The sequence below is a fragment of the Prionailurus bengalensis genome, chromosome C2, assembly GCF_016509475.1.
Source record: "Prionailurus bengalensis isolate Pbe53 chromosome C2, Fcat_Pben_1.1_paternal_pri, whole genome shotgun sequence".
NCBI lineage: Eukaryota > Metazoa > Chordata > Mammalia > Carnivora > Felidae > Prionailurus > Prionailurus bengalensis.
Genome location: NC_057350.1, coordinates 61,039,687 through 61,061,652, shown reverse-complemented (window position 1 = coordinate 61,061,652; position 21,966 = coordinate 61,039,687). Strand labels below are relative to the sequence as shown.

At 41.3% G+C, this 21,966-nt stretch overlaps 1 protein-coding gene across 6 annotated transcripts in view; it reads left to right on the top strand.

Moving 5' to 3' along the window:
• ZBTB20 (zinc finger and BTB domain containing 20) overlaps nt 1-21,966 on the top strand; it is a 785,615-nt gene that overhangs the window by 730,619 nt on the left and 33,030 nt on the right. The window lies entirely within an intron of this gene.

The window sequence follows — 21,966 nt, the reverse complement described above, 5'->3', positions numbered from 1 at the left end:
AAATAAATAAATAAATAAATACATAAATACATAAATACATAAATACATAAATAAATAAATAAATAATTTTTAAAGATAAAAATAAAATAAAATGAAGTAAACCGTTCCTGACGAGGGAGCCTGAAGCAGTGGGAAGGTGACATTAGGCCTGGATCATGAAAGAGCAGGTGTGTGTAAGGCAAAAGAGGGTGGGAATGGCATTCCAGACAGAAGGAACAGAAGGGAAGCCACAGGGACAGACAGAGCACGGTGTTTTCAGTAAACAGAGTAGTTCAGTTATGATACTAAAACCTTCTTAGGCTTTACTTCATTTTAATATAAACCTAATAGGACAGTTTATATGTGGGTAACATTGCCTGTCATTAAAATTCAGCTGGGCTGAATTGTATATCCCTTCTAGAGACATTTCCTCCCCAAATACAAAGTAAAGCAAGATGCCCACTTGTTTTCTAATGGGCAAAAATGCCTTCTTTTCATACGATCGGTAGATGTAGGAAAGTATTACGAGGGACCTGGTAATACTTTTCTGATGAGTAGATTCCAAAATAACTTTCCTTATTGAGAAAGATTCATTCTTGGAGCCACAGAGTCACCTATTAGTGTCATGCTGGAACTCTGTCACTAACTCACGGTCTCCCCAGATTCTAGCAGTCTGTCCTCTTATGAAGTCCTCCGGTCCCCTGGCAAATCCTGGCCCATTGCCTCAAGTTACCCCATGCCCTATTGTTCTCCCAAGTAGTGCATAAAGGTGCCTATGATTGCCCACATAGAATTGGTAAGACTGCCTGCTGATTTTCAGGACTGTATTCTTCATCTTGCCATCTCCCATCTTTAATTCTTATCTGCAGCTGCTAGTGGCAGTTTCATATGTGCTTCCTCCACTAGTGGCAAATTTCATTATATAAAATTAGTGTTCCTCCGTATCTGTCAGGGATTCTCACATCCTGACTTAAAAAAAACAAAAATTTGCCTCAGAGATGGGTCATTTAGGATCAATTGAGACCATGTACGAAGATTCTAGAAATTGCTTGCTTTAAGAAATTTCAAGTCAAACCCTTCCACCAATCACCTCACATCCAACTACCATAGTCAACCCAATCCCCCTTGTTAACTTATCAGCTAAATAAGCGCTTTTTGCTTTTCTTCTGCCTCTGTATCCTTTGTTTTCTTTAGGGAATGTGTAGCAGTTAGTACTTTTTACCAGCACTGAAAGAGATTAAGGTTTACCTGATCTAAATCCATTGTTACTCAGATAAGGAAACTGAGGCCCAAAGAGGGCCAGTGTCATACCAAAAGGTTTCCACATAGTGAGTGAGTGGAAGAGACAAACAGGAGCCCAACTCCTCCTCCCATCATACTGTGCGGTCTGGTACCCAGTTGGCTTCAAGGACAACTTATGTTTTCTGAACAGTCAGGACTCTTCATTTGTCAATCTACTGAATGCTTTCAATGTGGAGGACTGGATCTCTGTGTTGTGCAGGATGCAGTTTTATAAACTGGAGCCCTGTGCACAGAGACTTGGGATCTCGTAGAGAATATCATAGACATTCACAAACAACTACCCTGCAGAGTGGTTAAAGGTATGTCCCCATTTACCTGGACTCACCACAGCATTGATTCATTCACTTGGCAGGCAGGTGTAGGGTACGTCTTATGTGCCTCACCCTACACTGAGTTCTGTGGGGATACGAATGTAGAGACAACCAGACCCTGCCACCAAGAATCTTAAAACTTAGTGTATGTTCTTAAGTTGCCATTATATGAGATAGAAATTAGAAAGTTCATAAAATACATTATAACGTGGTTAATAGTAATATCCATTCAGTTTATCAAAAAAGATTCCATTTGAACTCTCCTGAAAAACAAATAGAATTCTTTTGGCGGCATGGCATTAGGATAATATGTAAGGAGTTTGCATTTTGGTGCAAAGCTGTGGACGGGTTTTAAGTAAGGGTTGCCATGCTCAAGGCTTTGCTGTAGGAAGATCTAATTTAGCAGCAAGGGTATAGAGAATGCATGGATGTGGGAAGGGGTGGCTGAGTGGAGGGGAGGAGAAAGCCTAGGAAGCTTTGTCAGTAGTTCAGACTTTTGGTAACCCGAAGGGAACTAATGATGAGCCAGGTTCAACAGACCTTGTAGATGAAGGTGGACAGCTCCAGGAGCTGACTGTTAGTTAAGAGAGAGGAAATCATCAAAGATAACTCTAAGATATCAAAAAGAGAAGATACAAAGGAAATGTTTAGAGGAGTATAATACAGTTCAGTTTTAAACAATACTGAGAATGAGCACCAGGGGTAAACCCAATGGAGACAATTAACAGAGTCACAAATAGGGTAGTGGAGTACAGCAGGAAGATTTGAAATTAGCAAATACTAGCAAATACTTTCACCAAGAAGCCATACTTTATGCCACGAATATAGGAGCAAATTCAGAGAAGACTTTGTTGAGAGAGAAAAAGGAAATGGAATATTTACAGTGAGTGATAAGAAAGAGAATGAGGAGGGTGTCTAGGTGGCTTAGTCGGTTGGACTTCCGACTTCTGCTCAGGTCATGATCTCACGGTTTATGGGTTTGAGCCCCTCATTGGACTGTGTGCTGACAGCTCAGCGCCTGGAGCCTGCTTTGGATTCTGTCTTCCTCTCTCTGCCCCTCCTCCACTCACACTCTGTCTTTCTATCTCTCTCAAAAATAAATAAACATTAAAAAAAGAAAAGAAAGAGAATGAGGAACCAGCAAAAGGAGGAAAAGAAAGGAAGGTCTAAGATATAGGAGGAACACCAGGATAGTACAGAAAGACCCTCAGAGAGGAGAAGGGTCAGCAGTGTTGGGTGCTGCAGATATTAAGAATTGGGAGCTTTCTGGTGGCTGTTAAGACAGCAGAGTCAGATGCATCACAAAAACACCATAAAATGGGGTTTAAGAGCAATGAGAAGATGAATGAGAAAGCAACAATCATGCAGTACTTTTTAAAGAAGTTTAATACTTTACAAAGAAATAATGAACAGGTAATACAAAGGTAGGGTAGGGAATATTTTTATGATATGAGAGTCTCAAGCCCATTTACAGACAAAAGAATAAAAACCAGTGTTATGAGAGACTCTGCAATTAACTGGTCAAGGTGAGAGAGAATTAGACCTTCCATGTGCATGGCAATTGGGATGATAAATTTATGTAAAAGAAATTTGAAGCCACTACCCAAACCCAACAAATCAGTAATTGTATATTAGTTCTTTCTCTACTCCTTTCCAACATTGCTTTCTTTTCCATTCAGCTACTAAGAACTAATGCCCTGCAAGAATTGCACATGTCTTCTTTGGATGCCTTCACAAACATTCACTCACCCTCAGTAATCTCTAAGCATTAGCCAGAGGACAGGTACCATATACGTTGAGCATTAAAATTTTCTAAAAATGTTTTAAAACAGGTTCTCTTAAGGCATAATCTTCTTTTAAATGCCACATTCTTTTTTTTTTATGTTTTATTTATTTTTGAGAGAGAGAGAGAGAGAGACAGAGTATGAGCAGGGGAGGGGCAGAGAGAGACATACACAGAATCCACGAAGCAGGCTCCAGGCTCTGAGCTGTCAACACAGAGCTTGACACAGGGCTTGAATTCAGGAAGTGTCAGATCATGACCTGAGCTGAAGTCAGATGCTTAACCAACTGAGCCACTGCCACATTCTGTGAAATTGTTTTATGATAGGTTCAATTCAAATAGCTCTGCTTTACAGATAACAACCTTATGTGTTGTCTCATGTACTTCTTCATTTGCACAAGAGATCCTCAAGTTCATTGTTTTGGGGAGGTTTTTTTTTTAACTTTTTATTTGGGCTGTATTGTTCTCTTTGATGGCTGAAGACATGCCTAAGGCCACTGTCACCTGGACACACAGTATCTACACTTCCTTCTACTTCAGGTTGGTGCTCTGAACCAACTACGTCAAATGCAACTCTCTGCTATTAAATTACCTCTGAAACTAATAAGAAAATTATTTTGTCACTACCAGAAGTTATATAAACAACCATATAGGAGAATTTTGAATGTGAGTCTTTATCATCTCAAAAGAATGAATTCATAGTTGATACCAAAATGGACCTTGAGTTTTGCCTTTCCTATCCAACTTCAAAACAAAATTTCTTCCTACTCATTTATTCTCAGTGGTTTTAACTAAGTTCATATTATTGGTTTTATACCAAGATCCCATGCAGTATTCAAGCAGGCATACATAATTTGTTTGTTTGTTTGTTTGTTTCAGAAGTAGAACTTAGTGATTCATCACCTACATATAACACCCAGTGCTCATCCCAGCAAGTGCCCTCCTTAATACCCATCACCCATCTAGCCCATCCCCTGCCCCCCTCCCCTCTAGCAACCTTCAGTTTGTCCTCTATAGTTAAGAGTCTCTTACGGTTTGCCTCCCTCTTGGTTTTTATCTTATTTTATTTTTAAGAGTGCTTGGCATGGCATGAAGAACACCACATGAAGAATTTCAAGAAGTGGTATCTAAATTACCTTTGTCATTTTTTTTGTAATCATTTTCTTTTCTGTATAATCACTTATTGTCTCTTTGCCCCATATCTCAACTGGGTACTTAGATATAAGGAGACAGTAGAAGAAAGGTATATGTAAATTTGAGCTACAGAGCATAATTCCGTGTCTCATGGAAAATACACATGCAAATTCTGAACTTCAACCATTAGATGTTAACTCCAAGGGAAAGGATGCATAGCTTTTCCTCAGGGAAATAGTGTAGGTTTCTGCATGCAGGACAGGGTGGTTTGGATTTTTTTTTTCCAATTTTAAGAAAACCCCCAGAAATCTGATCTATTCCATTATATTCCTGACCTAAGGGTCCCAGAGGAGTGGTTGGATCCTGGGCTTCTGAAGTAGACAGTAATCCTGGGTCTACATGCTGAGAGGCACTCCAAATGGACCTGCTGTCCTTGGGCAGTGATACAGGCCGAGGCTTCATGGAGATGTCACCCTCTAGTTCCAGAAGAGGGATTCCTCTAGAAGAGAAATCGTTGAGGTACCAAAATACCATGACTGGACCTCCCTGTCAGAGTCTATGAACTTCCTAAGAAGATATGCACACATGTATGCTTGCCTAAGTGCCATATATACTGAGACACAGTATATAGCTTTCATTAGGCTGGGTTCAGAGAACAAAAAGAAGGAAAGAGCCACTTCCCCAAGACATAGCCCACACAGAATCTGCACGCTCAAACCTGGCCCCCAAAAGTAAACAAAAGAGCAAGTCTGATGTGAACATCCGTATGTGGACTGATTCCTAGAGCCCTTTCGGGTCCCTTCAAGATGCCCACAGGGCAGGGCCAGGTATAACAGACCTCTAAAGCCATTTCTTCAACACCTGATAATGGAGTAGGTTTGCTCAGAAAATGTTTTCTCACCCCCATGGTCTACTTATTTGCTCTTTTTAATGTGAACTTCAGCCTATGAATGCATTTTACATGCTTTTACTTAACCTCCCTATACTTCCATTTCCTCATATGCGTAATGAGGATGTGAATAGTATCTGTCTCGTGGGGTTATTATAAGGAGTAAATGAAATGCTATAGGTAAAGCTTCTAAAACCGCACCAGAAAGACCGCCAACACTCAGAGAATTTGAGCATTAGCTATAGTTTAAATGTTTTAAATTATTAAGTAAATATGTACTAAAATTGATGCAACATAAATGATGTATGTCATAGCAGCAGGGGCCGCATACTTCCCCTTGAGAATGACGGAGACAGAGGCCCTTGATCTGTAGGACAGCATGTGGGACACTTTCCCCCTCACTTCAGGAAAAGGCCACTTTCCCTTTCCTTGTCCCTTCTCAGATTCAGGCCCAGGTGGACTGGGAAGCCTCTCCATTATCTTTTGGCCTTCTTTTACGCCCTCATTGGTGTTGGTGTAGATTTTGGGTTTTTTCCTGACATTGGCAGAGGACTGATATTTTGCATCCACTGTGTGTCAGGTACATGCTGTCATTCTCACAAAAAAAACACTCCATTTTACAGATAAGGAATCTGCAGCCCAAACAGCTTCAAAAATCTCTCGGAATGTTTCCTTTTCGACATGGGGAAGGTGTAGATTATTCTTTATATGATATGACAGTCTGATAGTGTTGATCTGTGGAGTTCCTTCTTGTCCTCAAACGCATTCCAGTCAGTGAGAGATTTTCCAATTATAGAGAATGGCTCTGTGTGCTGCATTAGCTCCGAATACAGATGCTCGTAGCATCTGTACACACCCCTCCCACGCACCTTCCTTTCCCTGAAGCCACCTACCGGCACTAATACCAGAAAAGGCCGAAACATGAGGTCCTCAGAACGGGCCAACAGCTGTGCTGCCACTTCCAGGCCCCCTCCAAAGAGACATCCTTACAACTAAAGAAATGCACCTTTCATCTTTTTGAAAGACCGTCCACCCAATGGCTTCAGAGTATTATGAAAGAATTGAAAATAGAGGCCAACTTAGTTGGCCAACTCAGTCACTCTGTTTTGCTGCACAGTAGGATTGCCCTGAATCTCCCAGCTCACTTATCTTCTTCCATTCTGAAGCAGTTTGCAGGAGCTAAAAGAATATATATAATCTTAAGAAATTCAGGAAGACTTGTTGGCTCATTGTACCGAGTACGCGTTTCCTGTCCCGTGGGTTTTGGGTAATGCGTGGAGATAATTGTGGACATTTGCTTCTCCTCCCTCCAGAGCACTTTTGCCACTGAGTATAGAATTCCAGAGACACATGGGTATGGAACTTGAGCGCACAGGTCTCTTAGTAAGAGATGCAGTTGAAATGCTAACCTAGATTGTGTGAAGTCCACATAAATCTCAAGTCAGAGCTTTAAAATAATGAAATTTTGTGATTTCTGATTCTCATATGAAGTCTTCCTTAAATCATGCTGACGGCTATTCAGCAGAATCCAAAGACACCATTTAGATGGTACAATATCTACAGACAAAATATATGTGCAGCTTGAAAAGTAACGATCCCTCAGGGTTGTAGCCCCACCAAAAGAAAAAGAGAGAAAAAAAAAAAAAAGGTAGCAGTTGCAATCTGAACTCTCAACATTGTAGCCAAGAAAGGAATGGATATAACAATAGAACGGGAGAGACTCAAGACAGAACGTCTTAGTTGAAGGAGTCTGGACGTTCAAGAAATATGTTTCAGAAAGACTCAGAAGAAATATTAGGTAAGACGAATCATCCCTGTTCCTCAAATAACATGCTAGCAGTTAAATTAAGTGCTTCTTTGGGCCAGTTGGAAGAACTCATGAGGAAAGAAATCCTGTCTTGTTCTCTGCTGGATCCTGAGCACCCAGCAGAGTGTTTGACCATAGTAAGTGCTCAGCGAATAGTTGTTGAATGAATAAATGAATGAATGAATGTGGTGTGGGAGAATGGAGCAAAAGCAAGGGTGTATGGTGTTTGTGAGCATTTTGCCCATTTGTGGAAGTATAGGTACTGATTTTTTATCAGATTTTTTTCCTTCAGCAGACCTACGAAACAAAGTGCATTGCAGATACCCTCTGGTTTTTATGCTGGGAAAACAAAATCCTTTTCTGTTGGATGTAGGCTGCTACATGTTTTGATTCTAGTAACAATATGGCAGGGTTAAGGTCAACTTTGTAGTATAATCTGGTGCCTTTTTTTCATAGATATCATGAAAATAGATACTTATTTTCAAGATGCTCAAACAGATGATTAGGCGAAAGCTCCAGCAAACCTTGAAACAAGAAAAAGGAAAGGTTTTCCCACTCCCACCTCCCATTACTGTGCCATCCTGCGGAGTTTTCTGAAACCCCACACCCTCCTCCTTGTTTCACCCTTTTCCCTGGTCTAATCCTTGTCTAGGGAATACAGTATGTGCTGTCAGTCTAGCAAGGAGACAGCTCTTGAGAAATCCACCCCCTACACAGTGCTCCCAAGCACCTCTCACGGGACTGGCATGATTTGATCAGCAGCAGACAGAGCTGGCCCAGGGAAACAAGAGCTTGGCTTAGAATCCCAGTGCCCTCCTGCTGGAAGGGCCCTCAAGAGAGTTCTTCACACCCGGCCTCCCTCAACTGGCTGGACACTAGAAGAATGTGTAGGAAAACAGGCTTCTGGCTGAATGAATAGAGGGTTAAATGAATGAGAGATGAGTTCACTCCTCCAGAGTCTCCACCATCCCACTTGAATAGAAAGCTAACTTTGAAGCCACTCTGTTCTCCACGGAACGATTTTGTATATACTCAGCTTTGGAATTGGAATATGGTTGCCATCTGTGGCCAGTGCATAGGACTAAGGAAGCACTGGGGTGGGTAGGAGGGGGCCACGAGGGAAGAAAAGAGACACTTAAAACGAGCTAATGATCTCCTTTGTGTTGGAGTCTAGGTTTCAGAACTTCAGTCCTGTACTTCAAGAACAAAACACCAGTGTGTCTTAGACCACACCAGGCGCCGGTACATCAGATAAGACCTGCGCTGTGTGGTGTTCAGCCACTGAGCCTCAAGAAGTTCTGAAAGTGAAATTAAAGGAGCAAACTGGGGAAACTGAAAGGAGTAAAGGCTTAGGGAAAACACACAGTCACAAGGGCTCTGCAGATATGTGTCTTTGGGGTTACGGTAGTTCAAAAATGAATCTACTAATTAAAGAGTTGGAAGATGCTATAAATCCCAGGGATTTGAGGATCTTTAGAAGAAAGGAGATACTTCTCCATACACTCTGAGTACATTGTGATCCTTTGGTAGAATCCAAGGGTGCAAGTGACCTGGCTATTGTGCGTCATTGTGCGTTTAAACGGTTGATTGAGAGTTACCGACAGCTCTACTAGAGGCGGGGGCGCGTGGTCTTTTAAAACAGAAAAAAGCTGTTAAGCAATGCCAGTAAGACCTGAGAACATCTCTGAAAGGCAGTGAATAGCTCACAGGGCTTCCTCGTTTCCCTGGTATTATCTGTTGTAAACTGTTGGTTATGGCGCAGAATCATGTTGATAATTTATATACTGAAATGACATGCCAGAAACTAATAATTAAGCTGAGGATATGCACTGGAGGAAAAAATTATTACAGAAAAGTTAACTTTGCTTTTGAAAAAGGTTAGCTAGTCGGTTAAGTACAACATTGGAAGGCAAGTATTGTTATATGAAGTTTAACAGTGGCTCTGTATCTCAGGTGTGAGAAATTTACAGAGTAGGGAGATGGAAATCATTTTGGCCTTGCAAGGAAAGAATCTCATCAGGGATGTATGTAATACAAGTTTAGAAGCATTGACAATCCTAGGCATGCACAAATCACTTTACGGAGCACAAAGTGATGGCCCCGCAGTGCCTCACACTTGGTGCGTTAGAGTGGTTGAATCAGGAAATATCTGTTGGCTGCATGAACTCTGGCCTTGACTCCCGTCTGCTGTTAGGAACAAGATCCACAACTGTGACTCAGCTACAGTCAGAATGTTAGTACTGCCCTAAAATCTGTCTGGTATACAAGTTTCTTTTCCTAGGATCCCTACATGCCTCCTTATTCTATTTTATTTCTCCTACCACATCCCTGTGAAGCATAAGAATCTTCATTTTACAGATGGGATAACTGGTCCACCTAAATAAATAAATAAATAAATAAAATTAATTCTCTGTCTTTCAATATGAAATGATTCATAATCATTATATGCCCCAGTTCAATGTACTGTTTTTCCACATTATTTTAGGTTTCCCAGGAAAAGGACATATTTTATCTTTCTCATTATTATTTTTAATTGGTTTCCAGAAAAACTGAGATAAAAACAGAATCTAACAAATATCCCATGGAGATATTTGGTGTTCTCTTTTCTTTTAAGAATAAATGAAGACTTTCTCTGCTCCTCTCTCTCCTGGCTCTCTGCGCAGATAGTCAAAATCCCATGCCAATTTTCAAGCAAATAAGAGCTCATTCTAATAGCTAGATCACGGTCCCTTCTGTTGAGGAAATGGCCTTATGAATTCATGTCTGGAACCTACAAAAGTTACTTTGGTTATAAACCTTACCAATTTTACCCGAACATTTATAAACAGTACTGATATCTGACCTGGTTGTAAGTTCAATAAAAAAAATTATGCTCAGCATGTGAAAGGCCAAAGAGAAATCTAGTGTCTTTATTCCCTCTGGTGACCTACACTAAATAGCGTGTATTTACTTATTTACTTTGTAAATGAGGACACCCAGTGGCCACCAAGTGAAAATATTCTAAACAATCTCTGACACTGTTTATGCAAATATACATATCCAGTTATCACAACTGATTGATAGAGATCTCTCTAACATCTGTGAGCAAGCAGTTTAGCTTCCCTAAGTCAGGCAAGGGTGGTGGGACTTTAGCCTGATCATTTTTAGATCACATGAGAGACTGATCATCTCTTCTCACCTGGGGTTTTAAGGTATGGCTCTGCTTTGAGCTCCACTGACTCCTCAGCCGACAGGAGGACCTAATGAGCTGTCTTTTGGGAGAAATGGAATCCAGGAGATGGGGACAGTAAGGCCTGTGTCAGAAATCATAAATGATTGAGCACAGTTTGTGAGAAACTCAGTGAACTCATAAAAAACCAATTGCCTTAGACCTTAAATGTGTACTGAAAATAGAACTGTGGCTCTTCCTTGATGAGAGGCAGTAGAGTAATAAAGGAGAGGGAGAAGAGCATCACTCAAACTTCAGAGACAGAAAGACTCCCTGGGACTACAACATGCAGTACCTCAGAGAAAAGGTGTAGCCTGAAGTTCCCATTGATATTGTCAGCATGTTCAGGAAGTTCGACAGAGACTTGACCTAACAAATGCTCAGTTAGGACCTACTCAATGTAAAGAAATGTGTTGGGCAGTGTGAAGGTTCAGTAATTTGTAGTTGTAGCTGTAGTTATAACAAGGCAGGGTACTAGCCTTCGGATGCTTCGATTATTCTCGTAGACCCAGACAAGCACAAGTGAAAAGAGACAGTGGTCAATAATATACTAAATTAGGTAGTACATGTGTAAGAAGTTCAGACTTATTTCTCAACATTCAGGTGGAAGAAACATTTCCTTATTTCTTTATTTTTTTATTTATTTATTTTTTTAACGTTTATTTTTGAGACAGAGAGAGACAGAGCATGAACGGGGGAGGGTCAGAGAGAGAGAGGGAGACACAGAATCTGAAGCAGGCTCCAGGCTCTGAGCTGTCAGCACAGAGCCAGACGCGGGGCTCGAACTCACAAACTGCCAGATCATGACCTGAGCCGAAGTCGGCCACTTACCCGACTGAGCCACCCAGGCGCCCCACATTCCCTTATTTCTAAAGCAAATTAAACCTGTCACTAAATAGCAAGAAATTCCATGAGGTTTCAAGGCTCCTCTCCCTTCCCCAGACTTGTACAGGGACTTAAAAAATCTAGGGAGAGGTCAGATCCTTAGTCCACAGCAGTCTCCGTCATCAACATTGCTTGTCTACATGACAAAGACCCTGGTCCATCTGACTGCTGGGCACTACTGCGGTAGCTGGGTTTAGAGATGCCCCTCACCCTCATCCTTGCCCCAGGTGCATCACTGCTCCTGTCAAGGCAGTACCCTTTTTTATGTCCATCCTCCAGAAGTGTACCAAGAAATTACCCCAACTAGAGTTGTATGTAAGCAGAGACTTCAAACTTTATAGCACCTTCCCCCATTTGAGGGGTAATTATTTTTCTCCCCTGACAGGCCACCTCAGTCTACCTCCAAAGCACCAGCCTCACCCTCCTCACCCTAGTAAGGGCCTAGCTTAATTCCCTTAGAGGGCCTAGATTCCCAAAACAAAGCTCTCCATCTTGGGGCTTTGTCTTTAGGGCTTAACTTCTGATTTGGACTGTGAAGCCACAACTTCCTAAGACAAGAGAGCCCAGAACTATGTACAAGCTTAGCTTTTCTTAATTGCCTTATTGCTATGAAAGTTTTCTCATTCAGTGGGGAAAAGAAAAAAAAAAAACAGAAATTAATGTTTCAATCTATTACCTCACCAACCAGTCGGAACTAAGAAAAGAGAGAAATTAAGATGGACCCGGCAATCAGAGAAGGGCTCCACAGAGAAGGAAGAACTTTTTATAGGGTTCTCAAATGGTCATAAGGTCTGGTAAGTAGAGGAAAGCACAGAATTTCAGAACTCAGGACAAATTCAGCAGAGGAGAATTAAGAATAAGCTCTTGCAGTGCATGCAAGAGATGGCAAAATGTCCAACTTCTTCGATTAGTTCAAAGATTTTATTTGGGGAAAATGGGAAAATAAGATCCAACCAGTGAAGTGAGATGAGATTATTAGAATGTTACCTACAGCTATAGAAGACTTACAGCTTAATATCTTTTCTCCTATGACAGGTAAATAGTACTAAAATATTATATGAAAGAACACATAAAGTATAATAAAAATAAAATAAAAATGAAGCATCTTACTCCTCATTAGAATAATATGAAGTATGCCTTCTACTTCCTTTATTTATCCATGTCTCCCAAGGTTTTGAGTTCCAACAACACTTACCTAGGATCTTCTTCATCCTAGAAGACTTACATCTTATTCTTTCTTAAGGAAACTCTGTGCCTGGTTTCATGATGGATCGCCCTAGCTGGGCTGTCGAGAGGTAGTTTCAACTACTTGTCCTAAACATCAAATCCCCTCTGTGCTTCTAACTTTTCTAGTAATCCAGAAAAAAATAATAGTAATAACCTTTTTCCTTGGCTTTTCCTTGTTGCTTTGAGATAGAAGGCCTTCATTTTTTCAGTAAAACAATCTATCATGGCTCAAGCCCATGCCCTCTATAGAGAAACACTGTAGCCCCCTTCTACCAATACACAGAACTGTGCTTGAAAACCAGTTGTCACATTGGAAGTGACTTATTTTTTCCCGGAAGACGTAAGCAAAGAGAACATTTGAGCATTGAGCAAATCTGAAGATCTGCTTCAAAAGCAGTTTCAAAACAGTGCAGCAACAGAGGACCAAAGGAAGTTCTGTGGATTGGGAAGTTCTGATTATTTGAATAAAAAACAGCTTTTTTAAAATGACACTATGGGGTTCTGTTTTCTCACTCATTGAAATTCAGATAAAAGTTGTCCCAAAGTCAAAATATTAATTTCTTACTTAACTATACTTTAACACCAGTTGATATTTTCCAAAGGAATGCCATTCCTAGGAGTTATTCTGGATCTTTGAACTCAGTCAAATTAAAAATGTGTTTTTCCTTTAAAATAAGTACAGGATGATATACAGATCAAAAGAAGAACAGATTAGTAAGTAAGAAGATGCTGGTTTCTATATAAACACTTTAAAATTTTTAATTTCTTTTCAAGCAGAAGAAAAGGGCTGAACTTATTAACTGTACATTTGAATATAAAGATCCTTCTTTAAGGCCTATCCAAAGCCAAGTTCAAACTGCATACTTTAACTGTGAATGTAAGTAGATCCCTTTGTTCATTTTTGTATCCCACCCACGGATGCAGCATCTCTGTGTTTTTGTTCCCCAGATTTAGTGAACAAAAGAAAAGGTTACAATAGGGCAGCAGCTAAATTTGTAAGGAAAGAGCTTTATAAAAAAAATCAAACTCCTAAAAGGTGTCTCAAAAGGTTTATGATATAAGAGGATTTAAAGGCATCAACCTCAGATTTCAATGACTTTCTTCCTTAGTCCCAGCAGGTCCTGCCTTCTCAAGAAGAAGTCATTTCATTTCAGCGTTGGAATGAGGGCATAGGTGTCTTTCAGAATGTTGTCTAGAATTATAGCTGTCCGATGCCTTTGTTCCCAGAGTTAAAACTTAGCTTTCACAAGCTGTACTATAAGAGAATAAAGAAGGTGTTTGAACATTCAGTGTTTTGTTCCACTGGAATCAGATGCTCAAAGTATAGAAATTCACAAAGCATGTAGCTTGATAATACCCCAAGCTGAAGTTTTAACTTATATTTAGAATTGGTTGCATAAAATTGATGTTCAATTACTTCTTGATTGTTTGATTATATCCTCACCTCATAACTAAAGGGATTTGAGTTGGCTTAAAAGAATACTCAATACATTAGTAAATATGTAGGTAAATATACTTACATGTAACTATAAAAAAGAAATCAGAGTTGAAGTAAAATAAGGAATTGACACTAGAATGAGGCCAGGGGGTAAATTTGACTTAGAAAAGCATACCATGAGGTCCCATGTAGTTCTGAAAATTTGACCTAAATTTTGATTCTGAGCTCCAGGTACGATTTTCACAGGGTCCACAAAGATAAACATAGAACCAGCTTTTCCTGGGCACTGAGGTCAGGGAGAAGTTGATTGATGAGTATACGTTTCAAATATCAAAGGTCCTTATGGATGAATTTCTTTTCACTGTTTCAGATTTTTAGATCACCTGTGTCCTTATGGATCCATTTCCAAGAGGGTTTTCTCCGTAAATGTTTCACTCATGAATTGGTGAATATTCAGGTGACCCCCAAAACAACTCCATCCATCAGTCAGTTGTATTTGCAATGTTAGATGCATAATCAGGCATTTCTCAGTCCCTTCTTGGAGGTAACAGCAGACTGAATGTGGAATCAGGCAAGCCAAAGGCCTGGGCTCTTTGAGAGAGACTGTGAGAGCCTCCAGAGCCAACTCAAAAGGCTTCCGTGGGACTTTTCCTTTGGCCCTGGAAATCCCACCGGCAGTATCAGTCTCTTCCTATCCTTCAGACGAAGCATGAAGCTCTTGCTTTTTGGTAGAGTGAAGAGAGGGGAAGGACGGCAAGAATGGAGACTCAATCCAGATTTGGGAACGGGCCTGAAGATCACAGAGTGTATGAGTTACTAATTCACAGTTTTTCCCCCTTGTTCCCATACTTGAAGCTTAGGAAAACTTAAGGGTGTAGCAGAAGGAAGAAAGGGAGGGAGGAAGAGAGAGACCGGAGAGAGGGAGGGAGGGATGGAGGAAGGAAGGAAGGAAGGAAGGAAGGAAGGAAGAGAGGGAGGGAGGGAGGGAGAAAAAGAAAGAAAAGCCGTCTGTTTGAAGTACTACAGGGCTTTCAGGTGAACTCTACCTTGTTGGCTAGATTGGAAGTACACATTAAGATTTTTTAAAAAAGAAGTGCATATTAAGTTTGTATTTATTTTTTGTTCAATTTATACCACAATATCTCATTTTTAACAGTCCAAAAAACATTAAGGGATATTTCCTAGTTCTTATATGGATTTGTGTTAACTTTCAAAGGGGATCCGCTCTGATAAAAACCTATAGTTGGCTTCACCAATTGTCAGACTATATAGCTCTGTTCTATTCCTCCAGATCTCAGCTAGTGTTAGTACTTTATCATCTATATTTCTGTTCTCTCTTTTTTTTCTCTTCCTTTTCAATCCTATTTTTATTTTTGAATCATTCTCTTTGGAAGGGTAAGTGCTGTCACTTTGGCTAAGACTGTGGCGTTGATCACATAAAATAGCATCCACTCAAGTAAATGGGAAATATCAGCCTGCCGGCCTGCTACCTCAGATGCAGTCATGAAGGCGACATCAGTTTCAGAGGCTCTGATTACTGAAAGTAGTTAAGAGCAGCCTGAGGAGAGATACTTGATTCTCGATTCACGGGTCTTAATTTGAGGGGAATACAGACCTCTTTGAGATTCTAATGAAAGACATTGACCTTATCCCTAAGAAAGTAGAAACATGCCCGTTCGTGATAATATGTGGATACCCCTAGAGCCCACACATACACTTCCTAAAGACCTTTCAGTACTTAAACTGTGCTTTGGAAGGAATGAAAGTTCCTTACATGTATGAATGAGAGTTCAAGGAATATGAAAGACATATCCAACTATGGTACTGAGATCATAAGTAGAATGGTGTGTAAACACTTCAGGCAAATTAGTAAGTTGACTATCTCTGTCCAGCTAAAATAATAAGTGGTGACTAAAAAGTAAATACAGACTGTTCCCAACATTCATAGGTGGTATATTCCTGAAAATAGTTTGAAAATCTAATTTCTGAAAGTTGAACAAATTTTTAATGCTTTAAGAGAACAATTTGTTACCAACGGTAAAAAAGAAAAAAAAAAAGAGAGAGAGAGAGAGAGAGAAAGAGAATATCCTCTAATGGTTCCTGTACCTTGGGCTTAGACAATCAGGAAGGTAGAGGACAACTCTCACTGGGAGACAAACCAAAGCACTCCCTTTACACCCAGGAGTGGGTGCATAAGGCAGTGCAGCTCTCTTTCCCATATGCTAATGACCCTCCCACGGTCCACATCCAGGGGCAATGACAGCTAGGATATGCTAGGTGTATGGAGCCAGCGGTAAGTGATTTCTCCAGTGCTCCCAGCCATCCTCCAAATGATGTTGACAGGCTGGGTCCCACGACCCAGAGGCCATCCCACAGGACCAGCCAAGAGGGTTCCTGGCTGCGTGCAGGATAGAAATCAAACGCGAGCCAGGAGGAGGTGAAAGCAGAGTTTATTGAAGGTAGAAAGAGAGTGCAGGTACAGACAGAGTGTGTGGGAGACTCGGAAAGGAAAGGAGGGAGTCTCATCTTCACTTGGGGCCTGGGGATTTTTTATTGACGATTGTGGTCTGGTGCACATGTCCTCTCAGTCATCCAGGAACTGGTCAGAACAAGGACAGAGTCCAGGTGTCCATCATAAGTCACTTACTCCCTGGAGCCAGGGGGTGTTGGCGTCGAGATGTCTAGCGCCAGTGGTCTGGAATATGCACATGATGACCTCGCCTGGTCAGTCCTTAGATGTTATCTGCTGTGCTGGAAGACTCCAAAGAGATCATGAACTCCTTGTCCCTTACAAAGGAGGACATACATTAAGGCATGTGTAGGGCAGAGATGCAGGTCCTAGCAGAATAGAAGTGGGAAAGGGAACAAAAAGCAGGTTTTTACGGAGTCCTTCAGTTTCCCTGTCTCACAAAGATTGTGAAGATGCCCCTGAGATAGAAAGAATGTGTTGGGCCATCTGCTTTGGATGGTGAAGCCCGTGAGGAAGCAACCTCTGCCCTCCTCAGGCTCAGCAGCTCCTCCCCACCCCGGCACATACGTGAACTCAAATATCCGAGGTCTTGGCCCAGGCAGGGGCAACAGATGTAGATTTGGGGAGGAAGGGACCTGAGTGACCACATGCATCCCTGTTTTCTCAGGAGAACAATCGGTCTTTCCTAGTATGACCAACTTGGTCAGTAGCACCAACACATGGTAGCTTACGATCACCACTAATCACCTGATATACGAAAGAGAAACTTCAACACAGTAAAAGTATCAAGGTGCAAGGTGGCAAAGAGTGTGATATAAAAGCCTGGGCTGTGGAGGCCTGGCCACCCTAGCCCTATTTTGTGAGCTGACCCACTTACCTCATGTGAGCCTGCTGGCCCAGATTGAAAGCTCAAGGGCTTTTCGGCCCTGCCATTTGACTTAGACATGTTGACTTGACCGAAATTCATGTTGGTTTTAATTTGAGAGCTGGTGTTTCCTCCCAAATCACAGAGACTTCAAATTCCCATCTCCCTCTATAGCACCTCACCCTTGCACTGGTCTGATTTTATATATCCGGGGCTGAGAAAGGACTGGATTTCACACCTAATTAAAGGAGATTGTATTGCCTGCTGTTTCCTTTCTTGTTCATTTTCCCTTGTGCACAAGCAGCTTTTTATTCTCATGCTAAGTCCTGTCCCCGAACACCCGCAGTTTAAGAGACAGTCAGGAGCCTGGTTCCTACAAGGCAGAGCCAGGCCCTCCATCACCTCTTTCACCACAAGCCGATTTTCCCTTCGGTGCTCGCCCCGCTTCAGCCCCATCCGTATTGTGCTCACTCACAGAACACAGTCATTCAGAATACATGACCACTTTCTGTGGTAGGATGCCTTGTGTGTTTCTAGTGAATGCCATCTCAGGCTGACTCTATATTTTTACTCTAGTGGAAAGGAGGTCGGTTATTATTTTTAAACACATAGAGAACCATTTTTATCAACTCTTCATTTTACCCCCGCAGTTCTATGTTCACACCATCGTGGGGTATTTTTGGGGTGAGGTGGCGTCCCCAAATATACATAATCTTTGGAAAGTTGTATGGTTTTGTAGAGTTAAGAGGGTGGTTGGTGGTTTTTTGTTTTGTTTTGTTTTGTTTTGTTTTTGAATAGCCCAAATGCCTATTCAGTGCCAATCTAGGAAAGAATGGAGTTAGCATTTTCACACCATTCCTTCCTATACAGTCCCTGAATAACCATCTAATCAAGATTTGTTTTCAATGGGGAACAAATCTTCTACAGTAGACTATTTCAGATTTATTCCGTTGGAATCTATACATTAATGCCCATTGGATGAAAAGGCCTGCTTCACAAAAGCCTGGACATTGCCTTGCTGTGGCAGAAACTTTTTCCCACTGTATTAGTGTTAAATATAAAAGAAAGCCTGGGAAAGAATTGCTTCAGCATTGTGTGTGGGAGGAACCAGGCGCGCTTGAATGGAGAGGCAGGGTCCCCCATAGCATCTGTACCCGTATCAGCAAAGCCCATTCAGCCTTTCATGGCTGCTTACTGCAGTGTGGGACCAGTGCACTCAGGGAGATGTTTAAAAATTGTGTCTATAAAAATCCAACTAGGCTCGTCAGGTCAGGTTGTACATGTGTGCAGGTTGGAGTTTGTCATTGTGGTCTTTAACGAAGTTGGTTGACATTACTGCAGAAACCATAATTCAGACCATGTAATGGGTTTTTTGTGATTATCTCCATAGGGTTACCTGATTGTTTGGATAGACTCGACCAGTTCACTCAAGCAAGCAGTTTGAATTTTTCTCATGAGATTGTGTGTGTGAATGTGTGCAGTGTGATGACAGCTTTTGGTGTTGACCATTTCCCTCTGTAAAGCAACCTTCATCATCACTCTCAGTGTTTTTATCTTTTCTTCTATGTCTTGAGAATTAGGGTGGCCTTAGATCTTTAGGCGATCCAGTTTTCATTCTTCAGAGATCCAGTGGTATGCAGTGGGAAGAACATCAAGGGTGTGGGTTCTAATCCTAACCCTGCCTCTTACTAGCTGTGTAAAACCTAGGCTAAGTCATTTAAACACTTTGATAGCCTCAACTTATTTGTACATCAAATATTAGTAATAGGACTTGTCCTGAAAACATATAGGATGGTTTTAAGAAAATACTAAGATATTATATGTGAAAGAGTTTTGTCCATTGTGAAATGCTACATGATATTATTATGATACTTGTGGTAGAGTTTCTTTCCAGAATTAATCAGAAGGAAGACACCTCTGCATCATAAATGGCAAATATAGTGATATGTCTGTGCTGGTGCTATGAGCAAATGTGTGTTTAAAGAGTATTTTCACCTGGGGCGCCTGGGTGGCTCAGTTGGTTAAGCGTCCGACTTCGGCTCAGGTCATGATCTCGCGGTGCGTGAGTTTGAGCCCTGCGTTGGGCTCTGTGCTGACAGCTCAGAGCCTGGAGCCTGTTTCAGATTCTGTGTCTCCCTCTCTCTCTGACCCTCCCCCGTTCATGCTCTGTCTCTCCCTGTCTCAAAAATAAATAAACGTCAAAAAAAAAAAGAGTATTTTCACCTGTGTGGGAAAAAGTTATCTAATAAATCCATCCTACTTAGAGATGGTGATTTTATCAGAGACTCGGCCAGTTTTAGTGCTCACTGTTAACTTAAATAAAAAAGACCTTAGTGATAGTAAAATTATATGTAGAAAACTCTACATTTTGGGGCACCTGGGTGGCTCAGTCAGTTGAGCATCGACTTCGGATCAGGCCAGGATCTTGTGGATCTCGCTGCTGTCAGCACGGAGCCCGCTTGAGATCCTCTGTCCCCTCTCCCTGCCCCCCCTCTCAAAAATAAACATTTAAAAAATATATTAAAACAAAGAAAAGCCTTACTACATTTTAGTGTAGTCTTACTACATTTTAGTGCAACTTAAAGATGTCTTTAAGTTAGATTACTGAAACCATGTTGAAGTCCCAAGGCCTAGAAACATGAACACCGTGCTAATTTATGGGTAGATATAGAAGTAACTGAAGGACACATTGGACAAACCTTTTCATGCGGCTTTACAGTGGACCCATGGACACCTAAGGGCCAGACTTCATTTGGGGCAAAGCATGCAAATGCAATGAAGCAGGTAAGAATGTGAATTCTAGGGCCAGACCACCTGGGTTCAAATGCCACTCTTTCACCAATTGCCTAAGTGGCCTTGAGTGATTTTCTTGATTTCTCTGGCCTCAGTTTTCCCATTTGAAAAATGAGGATAATAATACTACCTATGTGATAGGGGTTGCTGTGACGATTCAGTGAAATGATATGGTAATAAGTGGTAAGCTTTTAAAAAATAAATGCTTTGTCGTTATCATGCTCTATGTGCATGGAGGATTCAGCAAGGTCTTAGAATTTGGTCTGCTGACTGATTTCCTGAACATTTCTTCCTGGGTTATTGGGGCCTTCCCCTAGGGCTCTATTTTGTATTAGCATGGTTATAGAGGGTTCACCATGATTCTTGAATCTGGCAAAGACCATTTGTTTTACAACAGTGAAAAAAATAGAAACTGTAGCCCAATACAGTATTTTAGGCACATAATAGACCAAATGGAAGCCAGAACAAGAAGGAATTCTCTTACGTAAAAACCAATGCAAATCATATCACTGAAAGTGAACATAGAGTCTCTAGGCATTTATTAAGTTAACTGGATATATGTGAGGCTGACAAAATATAAAGATGGAAACAAAGGAAATAAATGAGTATGTAAAAGGATGTGGTCACACCAACTGAGCTCAAATAGCATGAGGAGGAGATCGAGTGAAGCAAGGTAGAGCTGGTTGAGCTCAGACTTTCCTGAACCGGTCCTCTCTCCTAAGGTGGACGAGAAAGAACCAAAGGAGGTGGGCATTCCTCCCATCTGCAGGTCATTACCTCTGGGGGTTACTTCTCACAAGACACAGAGATCCGGATCACAGGCCAACAATCCGTGCTTGAGCCACCTGGGTGGTAAAAGCCTACTCACTTGGCCTCTCAAGCTGATTGTTCAGTTATGAAGGCAGGAATAGGGAATAGAAATGAAGGATGGTTCAGAGAAAAGGATTCTTTGGAGCCATTTGAGAAGTGAGGTAGAAAAATAGGAAAGCCCTAAGACTTAGTGTTACAGCCATCCATTTTATTTCTCAATCTGTGATCCAGATGTTACCGACATTATCCCTCGTCTGCAGAACGTGGGGAATAAGCAATGGGTCAGGCTATCCACAGCCTCCCCATAGTACACGATTGCCTTCCCACGGGGAGCTGTAGCAAGTACATACAGCACTCTATTGGCTTGGGTGATCACACATCCCATTCTTGCTTTACTCCTGCTGTCCTCACCTAATTATTAACAGTGCTCCCTTGCACTCTCAGAAGTGCCCAGTTTGAACAGTAAATATGAGCACCTAGTATACTACAGTCTGCCAGGTCAGTGCTGCCATCTCTGACCTTTTTAACACTCCTTCTACATTAAGCTTCAGGAAATTCAGGAAACCATCCATATCACATACAACCAAGTTAGAAAGTTCTCAGATTGTCAGAGATGACAAGAAGAATGTGTACATACGGAAAACAGTGGGTGAGCGCCCCTTCAACCAGCAGATTGCATTCCATCACCTGTCCCTCAACTGGAAAACATGGCAGCAGCTGTTTGGTGGATGTCTTAGTCTGGATTGAATTTTCCAAGAGTTTTTGCATACATGGTGTGGGTTTGGAAATACATATAAATGAGTAGGAAGGGAGTTTATTTTTTAACAATGAATACGATTGCTGTCTATGAATAAAATCAAGAACCTTGAAAAACTGGGAAAAATGTAAGCTTTCCCGAAGGACCTCGTCTTAGACCTGTCTAAAGTGGAAGTAGACAGTTCCATGAGAACCAATTTTCCATTTGTTTTTCAGGTCTTATTTGCTGAAGTTGTAGTAAGAGCAGGCAAATGACCCATCTGTTTATTTGGCTGCTCTACTTCGACAACCCTGGCTGAAGCTCTAGGG